General features: G+C 36.1%; 1 pseudogene; it reads left to right on the top strand.

The window, feature by feature from the left end:
• The first annotated feature begins 6,679 nt into the window (after positions 1-6,679).
• LOC101956772 (large ribosomal subunit protein eL13 pseudogene) lies at positions 6,680-7,301 on the top strand (annotated as a pseudogene).
• The last annotated feature ends 381 nt before the right edge of the window (positions 7,302-7,682 follow it).

Genomic DNA, 7,682 nt, shown 5'->3' with positions numbered 1-7,682 from the left:
AAAATCTAGGACAAGATTAAGAGGTCATCAAATGTGTTTTCTGAACAAAATGTGCCAAATGCTGTGCTTGATCTTGCTTTTAATAATGTGAATAAGGCATAGTGCCTGACCAAAATTTGTCTAGTGTTTAAAGAAAATATGCAGGGGTTGGAAGATTGTTCACATATGTAAGTTATCTTAAATCACTTATGAAGCCATGCAAATGCAGTACATATAAGCAATATCCAAGTTTCTGGAAAGACTTTCTCATTCCAAGTTACAAGGTCACCATTCCTAGAAGGCAGTTATTTTAGGTAATGTATGCACATTAATTCTGAATGACTTAAGAAATTTCATGGTTCAATCTTTAATTTATTTACTACGTTCACTGAAGTTTGTTGTTGTTGTTTTGTTCACATTCTCAGACTAGAAAAACTGTTTCTTGTTCAATTTCCATAGCATTTAGAATACATTTTGTTATCCAGTGTTCGGTTTCATAAGAGATAGCATTTCTTTTTAATAAAAATAATTCTTTTTAAATGAAAAGGATGGAATAAGTGTATATAACTATAGTAGTTAAGAAGAACTTAGTGGTATTTTTGGTTATCTTTTAACATGCATAAATTTATTCCTAAGTTTCCTGGGGTGAAAGTAAATTCATAATATTGAGCTACAATAACCCAACTTAGAGAAGATTGATATATAAATTATATATCAATTAATGCATAGCATAAAAATAATTTCACAATGTGGAATAGAAAATACTCATATTGAGCTGATTTTAATATTATTTGATGGCACAGAATCAGTCAGGAGCCAAGCAAAGTGGCACATCCCTGTAATACCATTGGCTTAGTAGCCTGAAGCAGGAGTATCTTGAGTTCAAAGCCAGACTCAGCAAAAACGAGGTGAGGTACTAAGCAACTCAGTGAGACTCCATCTCTAAATAAAACACAAAATATGGCTGAGAATGTGGCTTAGTAGTTGAGTGTCCCTGAGTTCAATCCCCAGTACCCCCACTCCCCCCCAAAAAAATTAGTCAAGAGAGTTATTCTCTGCTTCCAGGTTTTAACGAAATAATGATATGAGGGACATATGGATTGGTGTGCTTATTTCAAGTCATGTTTCTCCTCTCAGAGTTTTCAAGCTGAATTTTATATATATTCTATTTAAAGGCTACTATCAATAAAGCATATATATGTATCATATATACTTTATATATCACATACAGATTATATATAACTATATATTTGTAAATATAGAGAGATTCTTGGCTGAATTTCATAAACTTTTGTCTTCTTTCTTTGGTATAATTTAAAGAATTCTATACTTTAAGGTACATTTACATTTTTTGTCCATGTCACACTTATCTTTTAAGTTTCATAATTTTATGCATCATCTTGATATTTGTAAATAAAATCGATTTCAAACATCTTAAGTGCACATTTACTGAATTTTGACTAATTCATTTGCCTCTGTAGCCCAAATACTGATAATGATCCCAAAAAACAAAAACATTATTTTATAAAGTTTATTCATGCTCTTTTCCAATCAGTCATCACAAGGAACATTAGTATGATTTTGCTGTTATTTTTAACTTATAATTATTTTTTTCTATTCTAAAAATTCAGATGTCTTGCAGAATTGAACTGTTCACATGGGACATTTTTCAGGTACTTGGTTGCCATCTATAAAGCATCTATTGTGATCCTTGAAAGACAAGCCTTGGTGATGCCTGCCTATAATTCCAGTTACTTGAGAGGTAGAGGCTGGAGGATCACAAGTTCAAAGCCAGTTTCAGCAACTTAGTGAGGCCCTCAGCAACTTAGCAAGAACGTATTTCAAAATAAGTAAATAAATAAATAAATAAAAATATTTATGGATGAAAGATGAGATTTAGTGCCCCTGTTACCAAAAGTTAATTAGTTAATTAACTGAAAAATAAATCTTTCACCATTTTTAATATCATGTGTTTTTTTATTAATTTTTTGAGTGTTAATTTTTCTTTGTATTTTTGAAGTCAAAAATCTTTTGCAAATATTTTCTTCCAGCCTAAACCTCACCGTTTTATTCTCTTGACACTGTTTTATTTCTCCCCCCAGGACAGAAACGTTACATTTTAATGAGATTAATCTGTCTAATAATTTTTAATTTTATGTTTGCCATTACACATAAAAGATAATGAAAAGTTTCCATGTTATCTTCCCTTAAAGAAGTTTGCCCTTTCGGCAATTAAAAATATGTAATAATGTTTCTATCATTGTTATCCATTCAGGGACTTAGTGGGGTTGAGGTTTGTTACAGTTTGACTTCACCAGTGATTCATTCCTGCTTCTTGTCCCTGTTCTTTCTGGGTTTTTGAATAACAGTTTAGCAGGTTCCTAACTTCTCAGTCTAAAATACTGTTCTTCAGAGGATTGGAGCTAAGCTTTTTATCTTGTTGCTTCATGCAAATGTAAATTTTAGTTAATATCCTAAAGTCCACTTCATTTTTATTTGTAGCATGCTATTTCTAGCAGGGCTTTTTTCAAGTATCTCAAACCACAGAAATTTTTACTTACTTTTTAGTTATTATCAGTATCCTTGTTGTCCTCCTTTTAGTTGTTATCACCTATGCGGCACCAAAACCATTAGAGATAATACTGTTTTTACATGTGCTGCTCTTCTTGTTTTCAATCAGTCATGTCTGAGTCACAAGTCACAGGTCTCAGATCTGCTAATTCTCTAATGGTTTCTTTTTCCCTTTGAAGAGTATACTCCCTATCACCTCCTTTAGGAAGATGACTGCCGAATATCTTCTGAAATTTTCTCACTACCATAGATTTTCTTCTGTGAAAGTTTAGTTCCTCTATTTCTTTTTGCTTCTGTTGATGTACAATCTTTTTAAAATATAATATTTTAAAGCTTACCATGTTTCCAATATATACAAACATTGAATTGCCATAACCTATTTGAGTTTAATCAGATAAAGAAGTGATTGGCAATACGTTAAAGTTCATTTTCTTATTATTTTTTGATGGTATAGTTGATATCTTTTTAATATTAAACATTTTATATAAATACATTATAAAAACATTAAAGATGTCATCTTCCAGCTGAAATTTACTTTTTCTTCCATCAAATAGTTAGAATAAGGGTAAATCCGCTTTTAATGAGCATAGATTTGAGATAATTTGAAACTGAATTCTACTTTTGAAAACAAATGTATTTCCAATCTATGATTACTCCATGGGAAGAGCTTTATTTTATTTATTGGTTCTTTTTAGTTATACATGACAATAGAATCCATTTTGATATACAAGCATGAGATATATCTCATTCTCACTGCGATGTTTTCATATATGTACATAGAAAAATTATGTTAGATTCATTCCAGTATCTTTCATTTTCTTATCCCTTCTCCCTTCTCTCCATTCCCTTTTGTCTAATCTATTGAACTTCTATCCACCCCCTCTCCCCTTGCAGAATCCTAGTAACATCTTGGCTGTTTTACAATGCCCCTTCTCTTTATCCTTCTCTTGATTCTGATTTTTCATATTATTGCTCAAAGTTCTTAGCTTCTACATCTTTAGTCACCATATATACTTGAGTTTCTTAGATTCTCTTATGGTTTAGATGTGAGATGTCCCCCAAAACTCATGTGTGTGACAATGCAAGAAAGTTCAGAGGAGAAATGATTGTGTTGTGAGGGTATTAACCTAATCAGGGGTGTAATCCCCTTTTAGGGATTAACTGAGTGGTAACTGAAGTGTTAGGGTATGGTTGGAGGAAGCAGAAACTAGGGTATAGCTTTGGTGTATATATTTATATTTGAAGAGTGGAGTCTCCCTCTCTCTCTCTGATTTTCTTGGTCACCATGATGTGAGTGGCTTCCTTCTGCCATAAACTCCTCCATGATTCTCAGCCTCATCTTGAGCCTTGAGGAATGGAGCTGGCCTTCTATGAACTAAGATCTCTGAAACCCGTGAACCCCCCAAATAAACTTTTCCTCCTCTACAGTTGTTCTGGTCAGATCCTTTAGTCACAGCATCAAAAAAAAAGCTGACTGAAACAGAAATTGATACCAGGAGTGGGGCCATTGCTTCAACAAACCTGACCATGTAGATCAGAAGCTTTTTCAGCTTTTTGAAATTGGTGGGAGAATTTTTCAGATATTTAAGCAGTGCAGGCTTTTCCTCTAAGATGTTTTTTTTTTTTTTTTGAGAGAGAGAGAGGAGAGAGAGAGGAGAGAGAGAGGAGACAGAGAGAATTTTTTAATATTTATTTATTTGTTCAGTTATTGGCGGACACAACATCTTCGTTTGTATGTGGTGCTGAGGATGGAACCCAGGCCACACGCATGCTAGGCAAGTGGGCTACCACTTGAGCCACATCCCCAGCCCTCTAAGATGTTTTAAGTAGAACTTAATGGCCTATTCTGGTGGGAGTTCAGAAGACCAGAATCACAATAGGACCATGGTCAGTGAATACATGGCTCAAGAGTTTCAAAAAGGTGGACTCTATCAGAATTTGGAGTACAGGCCACTAGTGTTATATCTGGCAGAGTAGTGGTCTTAATTTTGCCTATGTCCAGAGAGACTTTCTGTGAGGCTGATTTTAGAAGCAATGGGCTTCTTAATCTGGAGGAAGAAATGCGTAGACAGAATAGCATTCAGGTGGTGGCATGGATATTGCTAGCGGCTTTTAGCTAAATTTATTATAATAAATAGGGCAGGAAGCACAACAGAAAGATTTGGAAAAGGTGAACTTGAAAGGCCCAAGTAAAAGTAGGGGTAAGGAAGTTTCAGTTGTTAAAAACATTACTGCCACTAAAGAAATGCTAAAGACTTTGCCTAGAGACAATAAGAAAAATGGCTTGAGGGCAACTCCAGAGCTGTGAAACCACAACCATCTCAAATTCAAGGGAGTAAAGATGAAAATTCTCTTGAGACTAGCAGGGCACTCTTTTTGCACAGAGGGGTCTAGGAAGGTTTTCAACATGCTCAGCCACCCACTGCTGCACCAAAGGTTCCTGGAGGCTGGTATTCTGCTTGAGATGGCAGAAAACCATGTGGTGCTGATTCTGCATGAATGTAGGATGCTGGGAGTAGAGGTTCATGGAGGCTTCCACCAAAATTTCAAAGGAAGGCCTGGGAGGCCAGGCAAGATGCAGCAGGCTCAAGTCCCTGTGGGCATTCCTTGAAAAGTCAAATTGTGGAGATGTTCGGAGAGAGCCAAAGTTGCACTGGAGACCCCAAGATTAACAGATACCAGTAACATGGTATATCATCCTAGGAAAGCTGAGGAATGGAGCTGGCCTCCTATGGACTAAGACCTCTGAAACTGTGAGCACTCAAATTAAGTCTTCCTCCTCTATAATTGTGCTGGTCAGGTCCTTTAGTCACAGCAGCAAAAAAAAAAAAAAAAAAAAAAAAAAATCAAAAACAAAAACAACAACAACAACAACAAAAAAACCTGACAAAAACAGACTCTCAGCTACTTCTTATAGATTAGCAGGGGGAAAATTATTATGGATATTTGACTTACTTATTTGAACTTATCTTTTGTTAGGAGCTTTGGCTATCAAATGCCAATTGTTTTGCTAAGTTTTGGACACTTTCTGTAAATTCTGGGTTTTTTTGTTTGTTTGTTTGTTTTTTGATTTTACATTTTATATTTCTTTTCTGATTGTCCCCAGTTGAAGAATTTCTCTACTCTTACAGCTAAAGATGGAAGAATAGCCCCTGACTTTTTGCAATCTAAAATCTCTTTCAAGGCCAATACTTATTCCCTACACTGAGTGTTTTAAGATATTGAATTTAAATTTGGTTGGGCATACCTATCTGTATTATAGCCTTTCACAAATTTCCATATGTCTTTTCATTTTGAAAAACGAAATGGTCATGGAGATAGTGCTGCTAGTAAACAAATTTCCTACTTTCTTCATACTCAATTCTTCTCGATGCGCTTCATCAGTTCACAGTTGTGATCACATCATAAATCTTGTTATCACACGGGATTTCCATACTTCTGAAATCTTAAAACACAACAGTCAGCCTTCTGCCTTGCATGTCCTGTTTAATCTTGCTGTATCTGCTTATGAATTTCAAAGAGTTACTTGAATCTGATTTCCTTTAAGTGTTCTGTAAGTGTTCAGAATTTTTCCAAATTTCTATGGTGATAAGCTTATGGAAATGGTTACTAATTAAAAAAAAAAGAAAAGAAAAGAAAAAAAAACTGTCTTGATAATAATTCTGAATGTCCTATCATAGGTAAATTTTATGAAATCCTCACTTTGCCCAAGGAAGTAGATACTTTTCAAAGATAATCTCACTGTCATACAGATCATTGATATTACAAAGTTTATGTTCTCATTTAAACAAAGTTACCTGAATGCTGTTTGCTAGTTCAAATAGCAGAATAGTCACTGTGTGTATGGGAGGAAGGGTGGTTGAGACTACACTAGACAATAAAATACAGATAAAGCCAAATACCACAAAAAATACAGACAGATAAATTTGGGAAAGAATTAGGTCAGGTTTCAAACTAGTTTTGGAAGAAAGGATTTAAAAAGTATCAATATATATTCTAAATCATTAATCTTAAATCTTAAGAGAAAGTTCAAAAATGTTTGACTCAAATCACCAGACATTTCTGCATGCTAGGCAACTGTACTTTTCCTTTCTGCCCTCCGGTTTCGCGCAAGAGGCCATATGCAGCCATGGCACCCAGCTGGAGTGACATGATCCTGAAGCCCCACTTCCACAAGGACTCGCGGTGGCGCGTGGCCACCTGGTTCAACCAGCCGCCCTGGCCCCAAAGATCCGCAGGCGCAAGGCCCGGCAAGCAAAAGCGCGCAGCATCGCGCTGCGCCCTGCATTGGGACCCATCAGGACCATAGTGAGATGCTCCACAGTGAGGTGCTCCACAGTGAGGTGCTCCATGGTGAGGTGCTCACACCAAAGTCCCAGCAGGCAGGGACTTCAGCCTGGAGGACTTGAGGGTGGCAGGCATCCACAAGAAGTTGGCCTGGACCATTGGCATCTCTGTGAACCCCAGGAGGTGGAACAAATTCCTACAGGCCAGAGTGCACCAGCTGAAGGAGTACCACTCCAAGCTCATCCTCTTCCCCAGGAAGCCCTCCGCCCCCAAGAAGGGAGAAAGCTCAGCTGACAGGACCCGAACCTATACAAGAAGGAGAAAGCCAGAGTCATCACCAAACAGGAAAAGAACTTCACAGCATTTGCCAGTCTCCGCATGGCTCGCGCCAAAGCCTGGCTCTTTGCCATGGGTCAAAAAGGGCCAAGGAAGCAACAGAACAGGATGTAGAAAAGAAAAACTAAAGCACTGTGGGGTCTTGTAATAAATGCTCTCCATGAAGCTTAAGAAAAAAGTAACTATCTTCATATGAATATTTAAGAACATGATATTCTTTTAGAAACAATTACTGCCTTATTCATTATTTCTGAATCCAATAATATATCTTAATTCTATTCAGTATTTAATGCACGTTTATTAAACTGAATAAGCCCTCAACTATGTATACATAATGCCAGTCTACAACTTCATTTCTAAGCTGAGTTTCCACAAAGTTTATCTTTCATGATGTCTCAGGTTGGATAAATGCATAAACCAAAAAGAATATGTGAATAAAATCCAATAGCTTCTCCTTGCACAAAGTTTATCTGTAAATTATGATCACACATATCTCTTTTTTTACTAAG

This window comes from Ictidomys tridecemlineatus, chromosome 11 (assembly GCF_052094955.1).
Source record: "Ictidomys tridecemlineatus isolate mIctTri1 chromosome 11, mIctTri1.hap1, whole genome shotgun sequence".
Lineage (NCBI taxonomy): Eukaryota > Metazoa > Chordata > Mammalia > Rodentia > Sciuridae > Ictidomys > Ictidomys tridecemlineatus.
The sequence above is the reverse complement of the archived record's forward strand: the minus strand, read 5'-3'. Positions and strand labels throughout refer to the sequence as shown.